Source organism: Echinops telfairi, unplaced genomic scaffold, assembly GCF_000313985.2.
Source record: "Echinops telfairi isolate 266 unplaced genomic scaffold, ASM31398v2 ScPeMD7_18;HRSCAF=68, whole genome shotgun sequence".
Lineage (NCBI taxonomy): Eukaryota > Metazoa > Chordata > Mammalia > Afrosoricida > Tenrecidae > Echinops > Echinops telfairi.
In genome coordinates, this window is record NW_022103915.1 from 25,358,905 (window position 1) to 25,383,368 (window position 24,464).

The window sequence follows — 24,464 nt, forward strand, 5'->3', positions numbered from 1 at the left end:
GATAGTTGCAAGGGGCTTATACACCATATATCGTGTGTGTGTGTGTGTGTGTGTGTGTGTGTGTGTGTGTGTGTGTGTGTGTGATTTAACTAAAGAAACAGAAGGTGGTACATATACCAACTCTTCAAAACCAAACTATCTGTAAGACAGGGTAGAACTGCCCTGTCGGTTTTGGAGATTGTAACTCTTTACAGAAGTAGAGTCTCCTCTTTGTTACAAGGATTCATAGGTTATTATATATGAGGAAGTACCCCACCCCCCCAAATGGAATTATTTTTCAAAGCTATGCATTTAATTTTTCCCCAAAAATACCTTAGCACCTTCAAAGTACTCTCCATTACCCTTAAGACATTTGTTAAATCTGCGATTCTATTTTTAGAGACAGTTTTCAAACGCATCTGTTTGGTGGCTGATAGCACTCCCCTCATTTTTGGATTACCTCTTCTACATTTTCAAATGGCTGTCCTTTCATGTCCCTCTTCTTTTGAGGAAACATAAAGAAGTCACCTGGAGTGAGATCAGGTGAGTAAGGTGTGTGAGGCAAGAGAAGCATGCTGCGTTTTGTTTTGTTTTTTTGCCAGAAACTGGTGCACTGAGAGGGCTGTGTGAGTAGATGTATTGTTGTGGTGGCAAAACCAATCCTCTGCCTGCCACAAATCAGGCCTTTTTTTTTTTCTCACACTGTTACACTATCTTTTCACAACCTCTAAATAGAAAGCTTGATTAATAGTCAACCTGGTGGAACAAACTTCAAATTCACTATGAGTTGACGTTTTCATCCATTCAGGAAGTTGATGGATGTCCAGAATGAGGTTTGTCATCAATCGACATTTCACCTTTTTTCAAACGAGAAAACCATTCATACACTTGGGTTTTTCCCATAGTGCTGTCCTTGTAAGCTGTATTCAACATCACATCAGTTTCTGTGGCATTTTTCCTGAGCAGGAAACAAAATTTCACAGCCACACAGTGTTCTCTTCAATTGGCCATCACACAAACACACACACACACACACACAAATTGAGTGAAACAGCTTTTACAAAAAAGTTCACTGTGACCAGAGAACCTTCCCAGGCCACACCACTAGATGCATTAACTCAAAGCAAGTTGTTTGCCAGTGTGGGACAAAAATGGCCTGATTTGTTGTAGACAGGGGAATGGTTTTGTCATCATGACAATGCACCTGCTCATGCAATCTCAGTGCACCAGTTTTTGGTAAAAAATGCATGCCTTGCCCCACACACCTTACTTACCTGCCCTTACTCTGTATGACTTCTATTTGTTTCTGTGAATGAAGAGGGACGTGAAAGGACAGCAGTTTGAAGATGTAGAAGAGGTGAAGAAAAAACACGAGGGAAGTGCTGTCAGCCATCCAAACAGATGAAATTGAAAAATGTTTCCAAGAATGGAGTTGCAGATTTTATCAAATGTATTAAGTCCAATGGAGAGTACTTTGAAGGTCATAAGGTTGGGTTCCCCGCCCCCCTCACCCGGGTCCTTGTCCCGGCGTTTGAGGATAGAACCAGCAGATGGGCAGTCGCCGGCCCCGAAGACATGATGTCGAGGGGACCAGAGGCCGTTCTCTCTGCCTCGGTACATAATAGGGCATATGATTGTTTTGTAAAAAAAAAAGTTTAAATACATAGCTTTTAAAAAAACGTTTGCTTTGAGGGAAGTACGTCCTCATATATAGAATTACATGATTTATAATACTAGCCTGAGATAATTATGTGATTTAGAATAATATGCAAAAGGCCTCATATTAGCATAACCATCTTCAGAATTCAATAATCAGCTGCTTATCATTCATTACTTTAATAATCCTATAGATCCTAAACGAAAGATTGCTCTCCTTTATTTTGTAAAGGGAAATCTGTTAAATTGTCGATTGAGGTCCAGCTGGTAATAATCTGTCATATGAAAGTCCATGAATTTGGTATATCCAAATGGAAGCCGCAAAGTTTCTTCTAAATTTTACCTCTTTTCCACCATGGTACTAATCCCCACTTTTCCTGAGGACTCTTTGGGCTGTGGGCTCAATCATTCGTAACTTATACTGCTGAAGTGAGCATGTTTATCTACTTATTCTCTGTATGTACACTGACTGCAATCATTTATTGTAACTAAGCTATCTTTCAGGATTAAAATTCAAAAGCATAGTGCCACTTGCTTCTCCAGAGTTCCAAGCCACTGAAGATTTTGCTTCTGGGTCACTAGATCAAGAAATTGGCGTCAAAGCCAAAGGTACAGAGTGGCTCTTACAGAAGTCCATTGATCACAGGGAAGGCTGCTCCCTAGAAGCCAACAAGATTGTCACTACAGCAGAAACACCTGCAGAATTCAATATCAACTGGTTATCATTGATCACTTTAAGAGTTGCCTATCACCCTTTCTACCAGGATCCCTGGTAGTCCAGTAGTTCGAAACCATAAGCCACTCCATGGGCGACAGATGAGGCTTTCTACCTCTTAAGGGAGCAGCAGTCTTGGAACTCACAGGGCAGGTCTGTGCTGTCCTGGGAGTCAGCACTGCCTCAGCAGTGGCTTTTGGAGTGAACTTTGGAGATCTTCATCTCTCTAAGCTCCTCGGGATGCCATTTCCCCTTTTAGTCAGAGGCTATCAGTCACAGCATTTTTTTTAAAAAAGAAACTTGCATTATCTTACTTTTTACTGTCCTTTGGGTTTATATTGACAATTTTAAAAGGTTCATCACTAAGTGAGATTAAAGACTGGTAAGATAAATAATGTTTGCCTTGAGTAGATGATCATGAGATCTTATTCATTTTCTTGTTTAGAAAATATTGACATGATTAATTAAAGTCTTTTCACACTCGCTAAGCCATGTCATTTTATGTAAGGTTTTTTGACATGTATTAAACACATCCATTGTGTGCATATTTTCTACACCAGCAGTTGCATGTTCATTTAGGAGAGAATGAATGAATAAACACACACCAGTCATCCCTGGTGAGGTTAAGTGAGGGATTTATGGACTTACAAGATCTGGATACCTTGAAATTCAGCATCTGATGGTCTGCTTTGCATGTGTTATTTGATATGAGGGAGGAAAAAAGTCCAAGCATGCAGTTCCTATGACAGCAGAGAGCAGAAGAGCCATTCCATCATCTTTGGGCTTTGGAACTTGGACTGCTAACCATATGCCTGGCCCTTCCATCCCACTAGCCACTTGGCAGGAGAAAAATGAGGCTATTGGTTCCCATAAAGATTCCAGCTTCTGCAATCCTTATAGGGTTTCTATGAGTTGGAATATACTGTTGCCTTTGGTTTGGTTTAGACTGTGGAGCTAAGGACAGGAGACTTAGCTTTGTGGCCTTAAAGTGTATCTACATTCACCTTTCCTCTTCCCTTGGTTCAGAAAGGGCCCAGTGCAGGCACATGGAAAAGAGCTAGAGTTCTACAGAGAATGATCTTTGCTGCATTTCTGTGGATAATTTCGCTGGACTTTGAGAAGTTCAATTTATTCAATTCCCCAAAGGTCTTCCAGTTTGAGCTGAGGCAGCAGAAGCATTTCCATGAAATGGGAACCATGGAGATAATGCAGAATCTGGTGGCATTTTGTCATCGTGCACAGGCTTATCAGGAGCCGAGGGATTGGCTGGAAAATCCTCCATGCAGGAGGATTTATATTTCAAGGAAGCAGTTTCTTTTACAGGAAGAGAGAGAAACAAGTGTCAACATCTGCTGTGAAAACTACAGATTGAGCTTCCTGAAATGCTTTCCTCATTCCTGGCATCATGCAGGCTATGCTGAGCCCCTCCCTCCAAACCACAGGAGTCTTGGATAGGCTACCCCAAGGCCTTCCCTCCTGTATCCTCGTGTCCAAGTCAGGTCTCAAAAACCTGGACAAGGAGAAAGAAGAAGGAGAGAGAGAAAGGGGTTGATGAAGAAGAAGAGAAGGGAATGATAGGAGAAGAGAGATGATTCTATAAAAAGACTGCTAACTATGCTCTAAGGTGTGTCCTTCTCGTCGCTAACGCCATGGTCCAGGGTAGCGTTCTATGAAGACTGGTCTTATCTCCATTTCTGTTGGCAATTCATTCCATTTGGCATTGAGAGGTGCCACATAATGTATTCCAATTTGGATTGAATAAGAGGCAGCCTTTTCTCGACGTGGGAATCATGGTAATGATACAGGATCTGGTACATTTTGACCACTGCGCGTAATGACATCATGATTCAAGGGGGTGGCTAACTCAACAGCAACTAACAATAAAAACAACAAAATACAAGTAAACATACTTAGGATCATCTCTCTGTCATTCTCAAATTCTGCCCCCCTCTTCTTTTACACACACACACACACACACACATACACACCACACTGGAAAGATATTTAATCATTATCTTTTCCATTCTCCTCCCACGGTTTTGGAAATGCACAGATCACTAGAGGGTACTATGGAAGGCCCTATACATTTTAAAAACCTGCATCAAAATTCACTCCTAGAACAGGCCTAATACTTTGTAGCAGGTCAGCATCATCTCTCCTTATTAGAAGGAACAAGGAAACTCTACGAATGCTGTGCTTATTTGTTCATTCCCTTGGCAAGAAGGAAGCTACCGCTAATGGTTTTCTCCATTAGTTCAATAAGCAAGACATGTTTTCCCTTTCTAAATGGCCATGCTGTAGACTTTGGTACAGTGGACACAGGTATTACTTAGTAAGAGGTATGGGACTCTATTAAGGAGATTGTGAGAAAGAGGGAGGGGGCTAATATGCAGTTAGAGGAACAGCTATCTAAAACTAGCAAGTTTTTTCCCCCCAGTATTCCAGTAATAAAGGTTAGTGGTTTTTTTTTAATTTTTAAAATTTTAATCCTTCTGAAGTCAAATTCATGCTTGTCATCTTGAAGTCAGAACGTTCTGAAAATACTCATTTAGATTTTAAGTCTAAGACTCACATCACATGTTTAAAATGCACCCCACAGAAATAGCAGTTTGGGGTTCAGAAGGTGCTCAGGAGTTGGATTATTTAGGGTAGGATTAACTTTATCTCTGTCACCTAGTCTAATGGCCACTTGAGCACAAGTATTGGCCAATGGTTTTCTGTCACCATTACTCATCACTGCCGTGTCAAATGGTGTTTGTACTTACATGGCGTCTTATGCACAAGGGAAGCACTTTATTTCCTCTGATGGAATTTCAATGTGAATAACAGCAGTAGAAGATCACAGCACTGATCAAAAGGGTTACTTTTCTGATTGCTGGAGTCATAACTGGGGCACTGAATTATTATTGTGTGGCAATCTTAGCAGGAAGCAATGTGTGGTTCATTAATAAAAACATAGAAACAGTCTCTCAGCTATGACTGAAATTCACTCACTAATAAATACTTTAGAAAAATAGATATGTGTTTTTAGATATGCTGGTTCATCCTGAGAAGTTCAAGTTAGAATCATTTAGGTGGTAATTTGGTGAACTTCTGCGACTGGGTAAGGTGAGCGCCCCAAATTGATTAGTTTAGCATGCTCAGAATCCACAGTCCATACTCAGATGTCAGGGAGGTCAGGTTTGGAAAGTTCTAAGCATTTTGCTCATTGGAAAAGATACTGACTAGTGAGAAAGGTGCTTCATTCTTCTCACGATGCTACCGTGGGGGCGTGGGGGGATGGGGTGAGTGTAGTTCCACCTACGTGATTTTCCAGATAACTGAGAACAGTTTACAAGCAAAAGCTGGATGACCCCTCAACTGAACTCCAAACAATACATTTCACGTCTATGTAGGCTCAAGAATAGACTTATTTCTTACAAGGAAATGAAAGAAGTATGGATATTATTTACCCTACATTTGGTTGGAAGTAAATAGTGAATGCGATTGTTTTGCTATATCAAGTTCTCCATAAGTACTTTAGCTTTATTTAATTGTGGTAAAAAGAATAAAAATACACTGCAGGCACCCCAGAGAGGCTTCCTACTTGGTCAAGGCTCTAGAGCAAGCTGCGATAATAAGGGCTGTGTGTTCATCACTCTCCGCCCCACGAGCCGCGATCACAGGCCTGGAAGTAAGCACACTGCAAATTCTGGTCAGGCTGTGACTCCTCCCTGAACTGTCATCACCTCACGAGTGTACGGAGTTGTATGGGTGACTATTCCAGCATAAATGTTGTAGACTAGTTTAGAATCTTACAGGGCTTGTGTTTTCTTAAATAACTCCACTAAAATAACTCTAGTAATAATAATAATAGTAATAATAATATAACGATAGCAACAATGATGATAACAACAATCATAAGACGCAACCTAAAAGAAACAACAACAACAACAAAACAATCACACAATAAGCCTGTGGTCTAAAAGCCACAGACTAGGAGCAAAGAAGAGGTAAATATTGCTAAGTGAAGAAAAATAACTTTCAGATGCCAGAGCCCAGATAATTAGATAGACAGATTTTAATTAGTCAGTACCTGAACTGGATCATGTCCAGTGATATAGTTCCACTAATCAGGTTTAAGTATAAGTAAATCTTTCTTCTCCCATGCTATTAGAAGCTCCTGAATCAGGAGACAATTCTTATTTTGTGAACTCCTGCAATCGGTCCATATCAGGCCAGGACACCCCACGGGTCTTCAAATATATATATATATGGAATGAAGCTAAGAAAATAGAGCAATTGCTCTGAAATTTGTGAATTGGATAGAAATTTAAAGAGCAGTCATAATAGATACTAAAGTTTTTAACCCTAAGGGACTCTCTCAATGGAATGAAACACAAGAAAGAGCCGATAGTAGAGTCCCAGACTGCTGCATCCAGGAACGAGGCTGTAACTGTCGTGGAAGCAGATGGAGCACCAAGAAGCAGCCCTGCCCTTCCCTCATGGGCCTCCTCGGTTCTGTGCATGGTATTTTCTCACACAGGCCACGGGATCAATGTTTTGTAAACTAAGCATTGAAGTATTTCATCCTCTTTTTGTTTTATTTTGTTTGAGCTTGCTCTACACCAGATGGATTTCCCTGCGTTCGCGTTAGCAGTTGCAAAACAAATTGGAGCTTCTCACCCACAGCTGGCTTAAAAAGCCTGCTTGGGGGAAACAAAAAATCACTACCAAACGCATTCTCCCTTCATAAACTGGTGCTGGGATGTTTATTAAAAACGCAGGCTTCTGCACCCAGTTGGAGAAGCTAAAGATAAACTAACCCGAGTAGTCAGGCCTACAGCTGCCAGACTCTGACGACTGTCTTCAGGCAATAGGAAGGCACTTGCCAAGGAGGTTATTGATGGGGCTGGGGGTGGAGCCGGGGCAGGGGGATGTACTGAGTGATCTCTGCCTGCCATGGCAGTGGGCTGTAAGCAGCAGCATTTGACAGCACTGGGACCTTTATCTTGAATTGGTACAAAGACCCTTGATGATAGTGTTTATGGGGCATTAAATTATTCAAGAAAGTTTACTTTGCTTCTGGTTGGCAAGACACAGATTTAAATATGATGACCAGATTTGGGGCCATTGTCTTTGTGCTGGTGTCTCTGTGGGGGGTTACCCTGACAGTGCAGCATGCTCCGTCCTTTCTGCGGAGTTTCAAATTCTCGGAGCTACACATAGGAACTAGCTGAGCTTGACTCCATGCTGTAACAAAAACCCATCCTATCTGAAAATCCGCTTTTGCCCATTAAAATCTATAATCGCTGGAAGCAACGCGGCCCGAGCCAATACCAACTCACAGTGGCCCTCATAGGACAGAGTAGAATCATTACTTTCAGTTTCCCAGACTGTAAATTTTTGTGGGAATAGTCTCATCTTTCTTCCATGGAGTGGCTGGTGGGCTTGAGCCCCTGACCTTTCCGTTAACAGCCTAACACTTAACCTGCAATGCCCATAAAATCAATACCAGCGAGGTATCTTCGTACATCAGGGAAAATTAGATTATGCAAAAGAGAAGAAAAATCTGCCCAAGACCCATGAACCTGGCATCAAGATGCTGTGCTCTCTGATGGTGGTGTGAACTTCCTGAATATGGCTCTTCTACCCACATCTCTGCAACTCCTACCAAATGATTGGGCACGAACAGAGAGGGTGGATTGGTTTCCGTTACCACTCATCTTTGAAACAGCACCAGAGAGAGGAACCACAAGGACTTTGGGAGCACACAACCGAGACTTCTGTCTGCAGAGGCTGCCAGAGAGCAGGTGCTCCAAAGACTGTGGCATGGAGATTCAAAAGGGCAGGGCCAGGACTGTGCACTACCATCTTTCTCCTCATCTAGCCCAAGACTATGGGACTGGAGACCAAGGGACAGGTGTGTTGGCTTCCTGGCCCATGGAAGAAAAGACCAAGGGCCATGTGGCTGTGAGCTGAGGACTGAGGAGAAAGTTGATTGCTGGTGAACAAGATGTGTTGTTCTGGACCATACACCGCCTCCTCACTGTTTGCTGCTCCTGAATTATGGTAACCTACTAACTTCCCCAATAAACCCCCTTAACATTGAGTACTGGCTGTGAGTTCTATGTGGCCACAGCAGTGAACTATTGAGCCCAGGTCAGAAGCTGAGTGCACAGGAGGAATGGTTGGTGTCAGGGTATACGTAAAGAAGGATGGAGCGTGGAGGCACGTCTGACCCTTGCCTCAGGGCAATGGAGAAGCCAGAGGAAATCAGAGATCACTACCCATGCTGTTGACTGAAACTGGGTCTAACTGGGGCCTCATGGTTAGTCAGAGTGAAGAGAAATCTGCAGCGGTGTCTACGTGGACCAAAACAAAGCATTAGCTTAGCTGCAGTTTTTGTGTGCTTGGGCTACTGTCAGTTAGGGGAGGAACTCTGAACGATTTGCTAGTCATTGAAAAAGCCGGTATGAACTCCCAACTAGTAAGCACAGATGCTGACGTCAGACATCTCTGTGACCAAACGTTTGACGTCGCCACTTCCTCACAAATACAAAACATGTAAAATGCATTCTAATTATATAGTTACAAAATTCATCAGAAATCCCTGTATGGAGTTATTCTTAACATGTATTTAGAATGTATTTTCTGCCAAGTCTTGGACTAAATGCTGTAGATATGGTTTTTCATATAGACATTATAGTTGTCACTTACATATCAAGAAATTTGAACTTAAAGAAGGTAAATGACTGGCCCAAAGTTACACAGCTTGGGAGTCGAAAGGCTGTGGGTGCACCCAGTGCTGTACATGAGGTGGCTTCAAAAAGGTCATAAAAAACCCCTAATTATCTAATTCCATTTTTCTTTCTTTTTTTTTTTTTTTCTAATTCCATTTTTCTATGAGTTCTCTGAAGCCTCCTTGTATTTGACACTGAACTATAATGCTGCTCTTAGGTAAGCTTTTTTTAATATTCCTTTTTCCTTGAGTAGGGAAAATTATAAGCAACTTCCATAAGAGCTCCTTGGAACTTTACAGTTTTATTTCAAACTTGTATCTCTTTTGAGGGTCCCGGGGAAACAATGGCAGGCAGTGCTTCGGTATCTGTATTTTATAGTTTCCGAAGAGTTTGGGAACACTGCTCTAAGTAACTTGATCATATTTATTCCTTTCACCTGGAAAGATTGGAATTTCATATTTAATCAATGACAGTGGGGGGAAAAAAAAGGAACAGGGCTTATCACCAAATGATGCGGAACAGATTTTGTGACCTTAAACAAGTAATACCTCTCTGTTTAAAAAAAAATTAAGATTAATTCATGCTCATTTTGCTCCATGAGATATTGAATTAATTGAAAAATAGATATAAAAGCATTCTTTTAAACAAGATAAATCAATAAAGGCATCCAGAAATGTGAGGAAAGAAATGATTATCTTATTGGCACATTAGAATCTCCTTGTTTCTATCACGAGGGATTTAAGATTACACAGAGGATGCTTTTAAGTATTCTTCCTGTTCTAGAAATAACATGAAACAGTGCAGATTCTTGGAGACCCCATGTGTTTTAAAGTAGTAAGAATTCTGATCCTTCCATAGTTTTTAATAACTGATTTTTCATAAGTTTATCATCAGGCCTTTCTTCTGAGGTACCTATGTCTGGGTTTGAACACCTGTCCTTTCAGTCAGCAGTCAAACTGAACCATTTGCACTGCTAGCTACCAAAATAGTCAACATTATTCAATTCTTTGGCTAAGAGTTCTCTGAATATTTCTGATCCATATTGTCTTTAAGCTGTATTTTAACTCATTATCCACTCTTCTACTCTATTTTAAAACAAACAACCAAAAATGAACATATGTGTGTGTGTGTGTGTGATTAGTTGGAAAAGATCAGCATGTTTATCTTTTCTCATTCCCTATTGTTTTATTCTACATTTTAACCTCAAACTCATAAGCTTCACTAATCTTTCTAAGGCAAGAGGAAAAAGTGTTTCCCCTCCCTGTTGAACTATCATAGATGCTAACATAATCTCAGGTAGATCAGAAGACAAAATAATTAACTTCTGACTGTGTCCCAGCAGAAGCGCAGAGTGACATCAGGGCAGGGCTGAGATGCTAGCGTGACTACAGATTAATGTCACCAAATGAGACTGAGTTGTAAGTAGCTTTGAAAGTAGATGTGGCAGAGGTCATCTGGTTACTTTTCATATCCTCTCAGCCAAATGACAGTCGCCCTGCCCCCTCTCCAGGATTGTCTCTCCTGTAACGTTTTTCCACAGCAACAGTCAACAGACCCTGAGATATTGTGTTTCAGCTGCTATAGATGGGGATGTGATATGACTTTTAAGATTTCATACTATGTACAGTGACCATGGGTGGTACCTATTAAAAAATGACTTGGAAAACATTGAAGGTTTTATGTTTAGCAATTGTACCACATTTAATTAAGGAAGTCAGCATGAAAAAACCCTGAGACCCACTTACAATCTCTATCTTTATGTAGAAGTTTAATGTGCTCACATGCAGTGATTCCCTGTTAGATGGTTTGCTCATTAATGTTATTCCTACTTCATAGTAGTCCTGTGTACTAATGTTTCTACTAATGATATTAACCAAAAGGTCAATTTGCTTCTTCAAATGAGTGGAGAATACTAAAATGCAAACTCTAAAACTCACAAAATGGTAAGCAGTATCCCCCCCCCCCCAAAAAATCATCAGACATATGTTTAGGTTCGCTTGAACCCCTGGTAGTGTTAAAAAGAAAGAAAACTTGATTTTAAAATTAAGTATTATTTAGTGCACATTACATTAGTGTTCATATAAGCTATTCACTTGAAGAATACATTATTTTGTATAACTGTGTAGAATTATCTTTTTTTTTTTTCCAGAGAGGCATGTCATCCTTACTCTCCTACTTTAAAGTACCACAAAGGCCACGACACAAACCCTGGACAGAGTTTTGGACTAGACCCAGTGCATCTCACACAGCCTTACAGAAATCACCTTTTCCTTATCGTACCTGTCTCTTTCGTTTTGGTTTGGCCCAAGGCAAGTTTTTCTTGCAGATGAGACTCTTTTATCTTTCTTAAAATATTCAGCTTCAGATATTAAGAGAACATGCTATTTTGGCTCACACATTCATCTGTTTAAAAGTCAAGGCTGCTGTACTGTACAACTCCATGGAGTACCATGTTTATTAGAATTCATTAAATAGTATTTTCTAAAGTTGAGCAATGTGCTGCATAACCTGTTGGTAGTACTTATAACTACTCTAGATATGTCATGCTTGCTCCATGTTTTCCCCTTTTCGTTTTGTTGAACCCAGTCAAAATGTGAACATCGCAGTAGTAACTAGCGGGCAAAGGTCCTCACGCATTACTCCTCCAGGTGGGGAAGGTGTTGATCAGTTTGGGGGATAAGGGGGAGCGCAGAGTTAAAGGAATGCAGCAGCGCACATCTTGAAGACCTAATAAATAATTCTAAAACATAAAAAGTATGTCTCAATGAATCTTGTGGTGTTGACTCCCAAGAGAAACAAACCCTAGGCATCTAGTGGACTTCAACTCACAGCAATTCCTCAGGACTGATCAAATGGCCCCATAGGACTTTTAAAGGTGTAAATCTTTATGGAAGCAGACTCGTAGATCTTTCTACAGCAGCGTGGCTGGTGCAAACCAGCACTTCTCCACTGCAGGAAAATGCACGTGCATGTAAGCTTTGGAAGAACTTTCCTATTTGAAGACTTTTCATGAAACCACAACCGTTACAACCTATTTCTTTGGAATAGAAGGAATAAACTCCAAAGCACGGACTTCACTATTTGGGACTCTCTAGAGAAAATGCTCTCTGAAGTTTTTACAAGAAGCGACCTCAGGGAACTATTAGTGGTGAAAAGAATAACTTTATAAACCAGGGACATTCAGAATTTGTGGCCCAGAGGACGAACACATAGAAGAGAAAGGGAAGAGGGTATCTGTTCAGTATGTCTGCAGACAAACTGGGGAGATTAGCAACATCGGTTGCTGCAGGCTAGGTCTTTTCCCATAGGTTATAGATCCTACGAACAAGCAAAACTTCTAGAACATAAGTTCTCTTGATTTTGCTAGAAAATACACTCTACTAGACAGCACGACGTGGTGGTGATTTTACTTTCCGGTTATGTAACCCCAAGTAAAGGACTCAAATTCTCTGTACCTCATGTCATTGCCTGTGGAACCAAAGGGGCAGACATGATGATTTTTAAACTACATTAAGGAAGGCCAGGGTCATTGCTAATATTTCCCAAAATGGTTCCAAATCAATACTACAATTTCCCACATACTAAAATGAATTGTAGCTGATGTTTCTCTAACATTTCATTGCTATAGTAACTCCATCTTATGTTGGGGGTTACCGTTTTCTAAGAATCCAAAGTCAATTGTCTAACCACTTCACAGACTTCTACTCTTGTAGGGCCGCTGAAGGGCGGGTCATTTTGGTGCTTCGTGCAGGGAGATGGTAAAACTCGAGAGTCATCCAAGCTGCTTGCTAATAGTTTTACTCAAGAGACATGGGGATACTGAACAGGGGGATCTGAGATTCTAAGGTTGAAAGTTAATTCCCCACTATAGAGACTTGCCATTGGGGGACAGTGTATAGAAAGCAATCGAACTATGAGCTCCAAGAGAAAAACACAGGACCTAGTGAATCAGGGGGATTTTTAGGTGTTATGTAAACAATGATGACTTTTCAATCTGGCAGCTCCGGCTTTTAGAAGGAAATGTTGGGCACGACTGACTTTTATTGCCTTGGAAAGCACTAGCCCTCTGTGTTTTGTACTGTGCTAATGTTTCGATGTACGAGATTCTCTGGAGCCGTCAATCCAAGGTGTTCAGAGACTGCATGGCAACAATTACCCATCTGTACTCTGACGCTTCAAGCAGCGCTTTCCCAGTTGGAAAGCTCTTATTATAATAGTGGCCAAATACAATAAAGCGAAATCGATTTCAAAAGGGTCGTTTGGAAGAACCACGGGTAGCTCGGTGTCATGTGGGCTAGTTTTTATCTGTTGTCCAGAGTGGTAGATGGAACTTTCTCATAAGCCAAGCGTGGTACTAAAAGTGTAACATTTCTTTGCTGTAGAAGGGCTCCTGGTTTTAACAACCGCTAAGTGCATTGGATATCAATTGGCAAGAGTTTCAACGAGAACCACTTAGTCTTGACCCTCTGGTCTGAGATGGGGAACTGGTTGCTGTAAAATAGCCAACTGGAAGGGCAATGTGCGGGCTCTGAAAACAATCGTTAGAGCTCACGCTGAGCCTGTTCTTTGCCATTTGCTAATGGGTTCCTTGCAGGACACAGAACCTTTTCAGTCCAAATTCTTCTGTAATTGAAGTAGTTCTCTCGCCAAACGGTGCTGAGAGGGATGACTTTACATTTGTTCTCCTTTTCTCTGTATAGTTTAAAAAAGAAATCCTACAGGAAACCAGTTTACCCAAAGATGCTAAATTGTGGGAACATGAAAGCAGAAGATGGCGTTCTGATAGAAATTCATTTTGGATTGTAATAGCTATCCTCAGATAAGTTAGGCCATTTCCCAGGCCAACACTGAAATGACAGCATCTCAACAATGGCCACGTCTGATACAGAGATGTTTCTTCACTGTCTCTGTCAAATTTCTTGGACGGATATCATGATCATCAACCACAAACCACAAATCACGCATCGCATGCTCCATGCAGGGCTGTGGCTCGCAGTGCTGAAAGCCTAACTACCAGGAGCTTACACCCAACTCCCAAATCCTGATGCCTGTGAACGAAAATATGAACCCCAGGGCCATGGTCACATTCCAATTTAAATATTGTTATTGCTTGCTGCAGATTTGTTCCCTTCCAGCCACCAATTGTGTCATCTGGGAGATAGCAATTCAAGCATCCCACAAACCACATTCTCACTGCTTGGGAGCAAAGGATTTGCCAAAATGGGGCTCCCCGGGGGCAAGGGTAGCCTTCAACTCTGAAACCATATTCCTAAACAGGTAGGCAGAAGAGCCATAATCTTCAGACGTGGGTTTGTTCCCCAAAGTAAAAGAATTTGAGGGTAGTATTAGTACTTATTCTATTTTATTATAAAAAGAAAAATGCAGTGGCAGACACGTTCTAAACTGCACTCGTTCTGTAGCTTCACAAAGCCCAGTACATGGCAACTGCAGAAGGCTAGGTTGGAAGAGGAGCCTGGTTTCCAGCTTTGTCCCCATGGACCTGGAGCCCAAAGGGACAGTGTTGCCTCCAAAAGAGACCCTCGGGCATAACCTCAGTAGTCTGGGATATTACAGTGATGCTGTCTGTTCTCAGAACAAGTGGGGTTATGGGAAAAGAAATGTAACAAAGGAAGATGATTAAAAAAAAAAAGATGTTTGAATCTCAGGCTACTGCACTGTTTATGGAAACAAATGCAGACTTTACTATTTTGGATTTTGATTTTGTTCTTTTCCATTATTTACTATTATTTAGGACACGAATCTTGGCAAAACGACTCAAGTAATCTGTTTCTTGAAACCTGGAATTCACGGGGCACATGGCTTCATTTGGAGAGATTCACAACTAATCTTTTAAACAAAATGGTGTGCGCCTTCAGCTGTGAAGTCGAGGAGGAAATACTATATAATGAAACGAAATGGACAGGTTAAGGGAACTTCCTCTCCAGCCAAATCAGAGGAGGCATCTTATGATAGAACACTGCGCTCATTTAGCAGTTATAAGAGTAGTTCTTGGAAATGCCTTCTCTGATGAGAGGTACATGCATAGAGAGAAACAAGCAAATGAGTGGACTGGCCACTGGCTGGAATGCCAGCATTTGTTACAGGTTTGATTTCCCACTGTGATACCTTCACTTTCTATAGTAAGAAGAAGTGTTGGATTACTGTGTCGTCTTCATTGTGTTATAAGACCTAAGCAAAGCACATTTAGTTAATATTAGAGGTGGGTGTGGGACCAACCATCTGGATTTCCTTAAACAATGGGACTTCCCTAGTGAAAAACCTGCATGTTGTAATAGCCACGATGTCCCAGGTAGCTCTGAGGATTAATGGGCTGGACATCTAGCCAAAGATTGGAGACTTGTGACTGCTGACTACTTGTGAAAAATCAGACATTGGAAACCCTATAGAGCAGAGTTCTACACACATGGCTCTTCATGAGCTGGAATCCGCTTGACAGCAACTGGTTACAGAGAACAATTCATGTACACATATTTTGTATGGAGGACAGCCAAAGTTGTTTTCCTTACCTGTTTACAGACAAGACACTGTTACTTGGCAGATCTCTGTCAGGATAGTCTCTCCAGATTGCAAATATGTTTGCACACCTGGGTTATTTTTATCTCAAAATGTCCAGTTAAATAGTAAATGTGCTGCTTTTGTATAATATTTCACTTCATATGTCACTTTATATGTCTGAGCTACCCATCTGGATCTTTAGATTACATATTTTAAAAATAAACGTATATGAGTATACGAGGGGTAACCCAAAATAAACTGGGAGTTCATTCCACCAGATTAGACTGTCCATCAAGCTTTCTATTCAGAGGTTCTGAGAAGATTGTGTAGCAGTGTGCGACAAACAAGGCCTGCTTTGTGGCAGATGGGGCACTAGTTTGGCCACCGCAACAATGCACCTGCTTACACAGCCACCTCAGTGCACCCATTTTTGGCAAAAAACAGCATGCCTCTCTTACTCCACACACCTAATTCATCTGACCTCACTTCATGTGACTTCTTTTTGTTTCCTTGAATGAAGAGGAACATGAAAGGACAGAAATTTGATGATGTAGAAGAGGTGAAGAAAAAAAACTGAGGGAGGTGCTGTAAGCCACCCAAACAGATGAGTTTGAAAAATGTTTCCATGAATGAATTCACAGATTGGACAAATTTATTAAGTGTAATGGAGAGTACTTTAAAGGTGATAAGGTTGTTTTGTAAAAAAATAAATAAATACATAGCTTTGGGGAAAGAATTGGTTTTGGGTGGGGTTACCTCCTCATATGTCACTGAAGAACTTTAAAATCCTTGATCATTGAAACTAGTCTAATCAATATACAGAGTAACAGAATCATTTAAGAATTGGTAGGTGAACATTTACCAAACCCAAACTAATTCCCACTGTCATTCAGCCAATTTCATATTAAACCCAAATTCAAACCCTTGAATAGGGCTTCCGAGGATGGGAATTTTTAATGGCAGCATAAAGCCTCTCATTTCTCTCATGGAGTGGCTGGTGGGTTTAAACCACTGACATTGCAGTTAGCAGTCCTCCTCTTACCGGACAGTGCCAGTAGAGTCCCTTTGGTGAACATTTAGGAAGTGTCTTTGTTTTCAGGGCAAATTGTCTAAGTTTTGGAACTCAAACCCCTTTGAGAATCTTAAGAATGCATTCTTGTTCCGAATACAAATGCTCACATAAATTTAAAAGGTTATGAAAACAAAACACAGGGACCTAGCCTTAAATGTCAAGAAGATGGCATTACAAAAATAATGCAGAAGGCAATGTCTGTGAAAATGTCTAGTCAACTCACAAATGATATATGCTTATGAGGGCTGTACAATAGCAACAAGAGGACTAATTCTCTTCGCTGCACTAACCGATGTAGTTTAGCTCACTGGAATTTAATTCATCCTGTTACTATCTCTAGTTATCTGAGTTAATATAACAGACCATTATGAAACATGCAGTCTAAAATTTGCCTTCAATGTAAAACACATTTTCCTCTAATATAATGTGGCCAGATATTGTTAAGTTTGATATTCATCAGCACTGTTAAAATGAACCCAACCTCAGGTGCAAATCTAACAGAGCTGGATGTTAATTAATATGATCCAAACAACTTATCAATTCAGACTTAGTTCTATTAGGAAAGATGTGTTACGGCTGTACACTAATGGAAAAGTCTATTAGTTCATGGATTCCAATTTCCTTTATCTATATTAGTCTGAATAGTAGGTTTCTTCTAAGCTTAATAATTTTTCACTGTTTCTCTTTCTGTTTGAAGAATTGGTTTAAAACTATAAAATTATAGAACAAGATTTAGAGGAAGAATCTAATATATTTTAATCTGATAGCTTCATGTACAACTTTTAATCTGGGAGTAAATTTTTACTTTCTTCCAAATTTCAAGTTTAGCGTCCATATTTTCAATGCCAGAGAGTAATGACAGACATAGAAAAGTTGACACTATGTCTTCTTTCTCTATTAGATTCCCATATTAATTGTTTAATGAATGGCATAGATATTATTATTTACATATATGGAGTACTGTCTCATGCATTGTGTGATGTTTAGCAGCACCCCTAGGCTATATCTTCTATGTACCGATAGCATCTCTCACAGTTGTGACAGTAAATATCTCTAGACATTGCCCGATTTTTTCTAAGGGCAAATAAATGCACCACTAGTCAAGAACTATAGGTGCAAAGGTAAAGAAATCATATTGCCGAGACTTTAATGTTCTAGTTCAAGGTCACAAAGACACCAAATACTTGAGACCTGGCTAGAATACATGTTTCGGATCTCTCTTTCTAACCCAACCCCCCCCACCCCCCCATCTTCTTTGTGCCACCATGCAGTTTAGGAAATGTTCCAAATCATTAAGGAACCTTGGTGGTGATGTCAGGTGAGGGGTGGACTGCTAACCTCAAAGGACCAACTGCCATGTACCAGCGAACGAAACAGAGTCGAGCTGCTCTTTAGGATTCCCCAGGCTCTAAAGTGGTACAGGAGCAGGCAGCCTCAACTTCCTCCTACGGAGTGGCTGGCAGGTATGAACCACAGGCCTCGAGGCCTGGCGGTGCAGTGGGTTACATGTTGGGCTGCTCAGAAGGTCAGCAGTTAAAATCTACCTGCCACTCTAGGGAGAAAGATGGGACTATCTCCTCCCATAAAGATTGAAAAAGCCTAGGAAATACTCTATGGGGTTGCTGTGAGTCCAAATCAACTCAATGGCCGTGGACTTGGGTTTGGTTTAGTATTTATTAATCCACCATTATCACTAACATAAGCTCATACTAGGATGCCATTAACAGAAGTAGAAGGTAAGAGGTAACATATACATCCTATATGATGATGCTGTGTTAAATGGTACATTACATAAAATTTCCCATCTACACAGGCATGGTAGAGAAAGGGAATGATTCCCCTTCTAACACACCCACCTGGGGGAAATCACAGAAGATATGAAAAATTGGAAGCATGTGAACTGGAAATTGGAAGGAGGGCCTTCCGTTGCTTCTTAGGACCCAACTGAAGAACTAATCTCTCAGAGTAATTGAAGTGCTTAATGCAAGCTGGCTGCTGTTGGCATCTTTCCAGAACACTCTATTAGCTGTTGTAGTGGAATTGTGCCAACAGTCAAATTAGTCTGTTTTTAGCTGGGTCGGATTACCCAGTAAGCATGGCTTTACTTGTGCTCATTTATTAATCTTCAGTGAACAATTTCACATTTTTGTACCACATCGACAATTCTGCTTCCAGTGTTGGCTAGCAGCTGTTTCTCTCAGAATCCCACACAAATTCCCACAGGACCAAAGCCTCTTTCCAATGGACAGTCTTTGATGGGGCAGGAAAAAGTGGTGAACAAGTGAAGAACAGGCTTACTGGAACTTCCTTACTAATTTTTTGTGAACAATTTCACACAGATTCCACGTGAAGGTGTTCCCAAGAGATTAGTAAGGAAGCATGCAGAAGCTTGGATTTATCTACCCTAGAGGGCAATCTGCTCCAAATTTTCAGTCTCTAGTGAGTAGCAGGTAGGAACAGGGAGCGTTCATCCATGCCATTTCTAAGCATGGCTGAGATGTGCATAAAGGGGAGAACTTTAGCCTCTTGACAAATCACGTAAAGCTGGAAAAAAGACCCTTGTGCTTGGTAAAAAATAAAATGAGACGCAATGCCTAGGCCCACAGAAGCTGGGTCTCTATAAACTGTGGGCATATACTGATTTTTCCTATTCTGCGACCTTTCCAGGAATATGGACAAACACATGGTGAGAGTAAACACACTTCCCTCTGACTATAAGAATACACTTCTGCCTTGGGCGTGCGAATAGTCACAGCCTAACCAATTCCAAGTTAACATTCCAGAATGTGGCTCGTTCTGGAGGGAAAACAACCACTCACTAGCTCTTGAGTAAGTTGAGAGGATTATGATAAAGGGGGAACTATGGTGATAGGTTTGCGGTTCGATTAAGCTTCAGAAAAAGTGTCAGGTTTCTTGTCCTTTACAAGCACATGGCACAGCTGGTGAGAAAGCAAGCATTTTTCTTAAAACGCTTTCAACACCCCCAATTTCCGATTGAATCTAGACACTTTCCTCATTTTTCTTTCCCTCATGATTCCCTGGTGGTCTCTATCTCTAATAGGCCTGTCGACCCTTAAAGACCTCATATCAACACTTTTCTGAAACGGACTGGAACCTCCTAGGAGTTTATCTGTCAATTTTATACCAGTGGCATCCAAAAAAAAAAAAAAAAGAGTAAGCTTATTCAACCACCATCCCATTTCATCAATCAGTGTGAAAGACATAAGAGGGAGCACAGAAAATAAGTGGTTCACAGTTATTAACAATGCCTTCCCCTAAGTAATACAGAAAGTTCACAAAAGTAGCCTGAGCAGCTTATTGAGAAAGTTTCTTCATATGGTGAATGTGTTAGGAGGCAGGCAATCAGACAAGGTGGGTTAGTCTTTTTCAGACCAAAATGTGAGATTACAGTGCCTTCATGCGTGCTTCTCCTAATGACACGCACAAGGCGGGCAGGTGTCCCTGCAGTGGAACTATGACACTGCCTAGTAAATCCAGGCTTCTTTGTTCTACTGCGGGGGATTGGTGGCACCTCGAAAGGGGAAGAGATGACTTACAAAGGCATGACTCTTTCCACCTCCCAGACAATGGAAAGGGTACCTTGTGAACCCCACCAGCCCTGTGTCCCAGTTGCCTCCCAGCCTCATTCCACAGTATTTTCTCTTGCTTGGTTCCTCTATCGCACAAGACCTATTTACTTTGGAGTTTACTGAGCTCACCCTCAGAACAAAGAGTAGCACAATTCTTTGTTGAAAGACAATTTTGTTCATTATCCGGCACGAAGGGAGAGCACACTCCTCCCAGCCCTCATCCAGACACCTTGGCAACATGAGGGATCGTCAAGTGCAAAGCCTCTCCTTCCACCACCCCCACCCGCTTAGGAAGAAAAAACTAAAAATACATCCTTTACTCCAAACGTATGCCTTGCAAGCTTATTAAACTGCTTCACAAAGTTATGACTAAAGTACCGTAGTCATAAATATGCTTTAGAACACCGTCCACTTTAAAAGGATGCAAATTGACAGTCATTTGTGTGGTAACAATGGCCTTCTCCATCCTTCCATGCCAAGCCATTGTGAGGGAAGCAGCCATGAAGCCCAACACAATCACCAGCCTTTCAAATGCCCCAAGTGTGTTGCAGACAGATAAACAAGGCCTGCTTGGAGGACATGCCTGAATGTGGAGCCACTGAGCATATCTTCATCATTCAGAGTGTGTTGAGTGAAGCAATGCATTGTAATGAAATACAGTGAGCAGTACCGTGGAAATGCAGACACCTTAATGTTTTGATTTTTTGTAAATGCACTGGAGTCTGAGGCTACGGTAGGCTGTATGTGTAGATGATGTTGTTACCACAACTCAGCTCTCTTCCACTAAAAAGATGCTCACTAGTCATTTCTACCAGGGGAGAAAACTCCAGAGGAAGTCTGTTGCCTCAGAGAACTGAGCAAATATAGGTGTGAGGATCAGAGCTCAAGACTGATCACTTAGTGAGTAATTAACTAATTTATTTATAACCCACTCAGGCTACCACTATTGACCTTGATGGCTACTGGCTTCTGACTCCACAGAATGTGTTATGTCATTTAACAAATCTAAATGATCATCAGACGCAGCCTTGTAAAATGCAACGGGCGGTAGAAGCAATGGATTTTTCTAAGCAGAGGGTGAACCATGAATGGGCAATGACAGACAAAAAGAAGGCATGCTGGTCTCCTGTTGATAGAAAGAATGTGTAAGTTTTGACACAGTGCCCGGATGGTGTCAGCAATCTAAAACCCGACTTAGCAAACTCCTGCAGTGGGAATAGGCATTCTCCAAGAGATTTCATGTTATTTACCTTTTGAAAAAGCATATTCCTTTATAAATGTGATTGTTTACATACAATCTGAGCAGAAAAGAGATTTTTCTTTTGCCTCAACTGTACAAGCATAAACCTGCATTTGATTCAAGGAGCATGTATTAAATAAAGCAGAAGTATACACAAGCCGTTTCATAATCATTAATCTCACTAGGAAATCTTTGGTACCTTTAAAAATCACATTTTGACAGATTAAACTGATGTAGGCAATAATGATGAGGGAGGTGGAATATATTTTGTCTGAAATATGGAATTGTCTACATTTTAATAAATCAATATTTGATCTCTTCTTCCTCTCTACTGCCATCCAAACATCATTTCTTCACCAGCAAAAGACCCTGAGGCAAAATCGGAGGGGGTGTGTATACATATGTTGATGCCAGTTTGTATACATGTGATGCCCAATCCTAATTGTATTAATCAACACACATGCGGATTTTGAGGTTTGTGGTCAGATGTGTAGAATGACCTGTGTCAGAAAAATCCATGACTCCAATACAGAATTACTTTTACATGAAAAAAAATCATGAAAGTTATGGACAGACGCTTCAGTATAAATGTATAATAAGTTTGTTAGTTATTATGATCATATTTTGCAGGGCCAGCAGGAACAGAAAATATGATCAGTTCTAGACTATATTATTATGACCCAAAAAAACAAAACAAAACTGCTCCTCCCATAGTTCACTTTGGGTGAACATAGCAAAGTAATATCTGAAGTACATTAGTAGATGTGTTGGGATTCTACATGTTTTCATATTTATGAGATCCACATATCAAATACCATTGTGCTCAGAGGTAGAAGAGAAAGGAGAGACCCTAAAACCTCTCTTTGCACACCATTTAAAAATTGAGCCTTTGTCTACTGGGTGAGATACCATTATTCAAAACAACGACTAACTAATAATGGTCCTTGTGACACAAGTTCTGAGATTCCCCTAGATGAACATAAAGCCACAGTGGCCTCAACTGTACAAGCATAAACCTGCAAGGTTTATGACAAGTGGGCAAGGAAGGGAAGGCTGACAAGAACAGCAACTGAAAAAGGCAAATGCTCATCGATCAAGCTTAGCAATAACAAATCAGGACTCCCAGCGCCTGACCCATGAGTAATTTTGAAATGGGAAATGCTACAGAAAATATACTAATGATTTCATCTATCGGTGTGATAAAGGAAGCTATGTCCTAATGGCACTTGGCAGTGGCTGCAGAACAAAATAGCTCAGTACACAAATGAGGTCATAACCAATGAAGTCAGAACTCTGGGGGATGAAAAGTAAAATCAGATGTTTAATGGCTACAAATAGGTTTGTGCCTTGGGAGCACCGCCTGACCTTTTCAGAATCTTGGCTCTCGGAGCAGCCCTCATTGCAGTGCATTATCAGTTACCCATTCCGATTGCTAGGACTGCTGGTACCTGCACTCACTGCCCCCGAGTCAGTGTGGACTCCTAGTGGCCCCTGTGGGTTTCTGAGACTGGCCCTGTTTACAGGGACAGAAAGCCCAGTCTTTCTCCTGTGCGGCTGCTCCGGACTGCGAACTGCTGACCATGTGAATCGCAGCCCAATGCGTAACCACTACACCTCCAAGATTCAATAAGGGCTATGTGCAGATGCTATCAAATAAGAAGATGTATGTTTTCCTGGAAAATCAGAAGGCAAATTTAAAGAAAATTCCACTATATGTAAAATTGTAAACTATTTTATATGTGATGATGCTTACAATTTTACACACTGGTGGGCAGCTTCTTATAAATTCCCACACTCAAAAATGCAAGCGTGAAAGACGTTGTCCCAGAAAATAAAATAGAAACCACAAAATCTTAGTAAAGCTCTCCCCGCTATTAAAAGAAAGTGTGGGAATTACTACAAATGCTGATATATAGAAGTGGCTGCTTTTATCTTTAAGTAAACCTGTGGTTTGAATAGAAATGTTACCAGCACCACATTTGGACCATTTGTTTTACCAGCTGTTTTTAAAAAATGTGTTCATGCTGAAGACCTTTTCTGTCTATCTCCGAAATTGCTTTTGTGGAAAGCGTTTTTTCTCTCTTCAAGAGAGAAAAAGGGTAGATATATGGAAAACCGCATCTGCTGAAAACATCTCAGGGCTTCAGGGATAGACCACATTTCATACGCTTCCTATGGGGGGACAAAGCAAAACAACAACAACAACAACTGCCAAAAATACCCTGAGCTCAGTGATTGCAGAGACTGCTGCATTCGTTTGGAATAAGGGTAATCAACGTTGGTAGCAGCCATGATAGAGGTTCACTACCTGGAAGAGTTGCAACTAATCTGAGCTGTATTAATTTTTCTGGACACTGTATCAACTGAGAGAGGGAGGGGAAAAGAGGGGAAGACAGGGAGATGCAGTTTTACATTACTCATCTGTGATTGCATCCTTTTATCAGTTTATTGCACCTAATAAGCAGATGTACTGATGAGGGATGGTCAGGCAGAACACCCAAAGGCTGGGTTAGAAACATCAATCATTGAACAGTCTGGAGGAGAAAACAACGGGACCAACGGTTCCTGGGGGACATGGGAGAGGGGGAGGCGGGGGTAAGGGGGTGGTGCTGACCAACCCAGGGACAGGGGAGCAACAAGTGATCCAAAATCAATGGCAAGGAGGGTGCGAGAGGCCTGGTAGGGATTCAGCAAGGGCAATGTAACCAAGAGAAATCACTGAAACCCAAATGAAAGCTGAACATGATAGTGGGACAAGAGGAAAGTAAAGGGAAGTAGAGGAAAGAACTAGGGGACAAAGGGTATTTATAGAGGTTTTAAGTCTGGAATATACATATGTAAATATACTTATATAAGAGTGGGGAAACAGATCTACGTACATATATTTATAGGTTTAGTATTAGGGCAGCAGATGGACATTGGGGCTCCACTCAAGCACTTACTCATTGCAAGAACACATTGTTCTATTAAATTG

At 41.0% G+C, this 24,464-nt stretch overlaps 1 protein-coding gene and 1 pseudogene across 16 annotated transcripts in view; both read right to left on the bottom strand.

The window, feature by feature from the left end:
• NRXN3 (neurexin 3) overlaps positions 1-24,464 on the bottom strand; it is a 1,902,419-nt gene that overhangs the window by 18,918 nt on the left and 1,859,037 nt on the right. The window lies entirely within an intron of this gene.
• Positions 1,497-1,633, bottom strand: LOC115868862 (annotated as a pseudogene).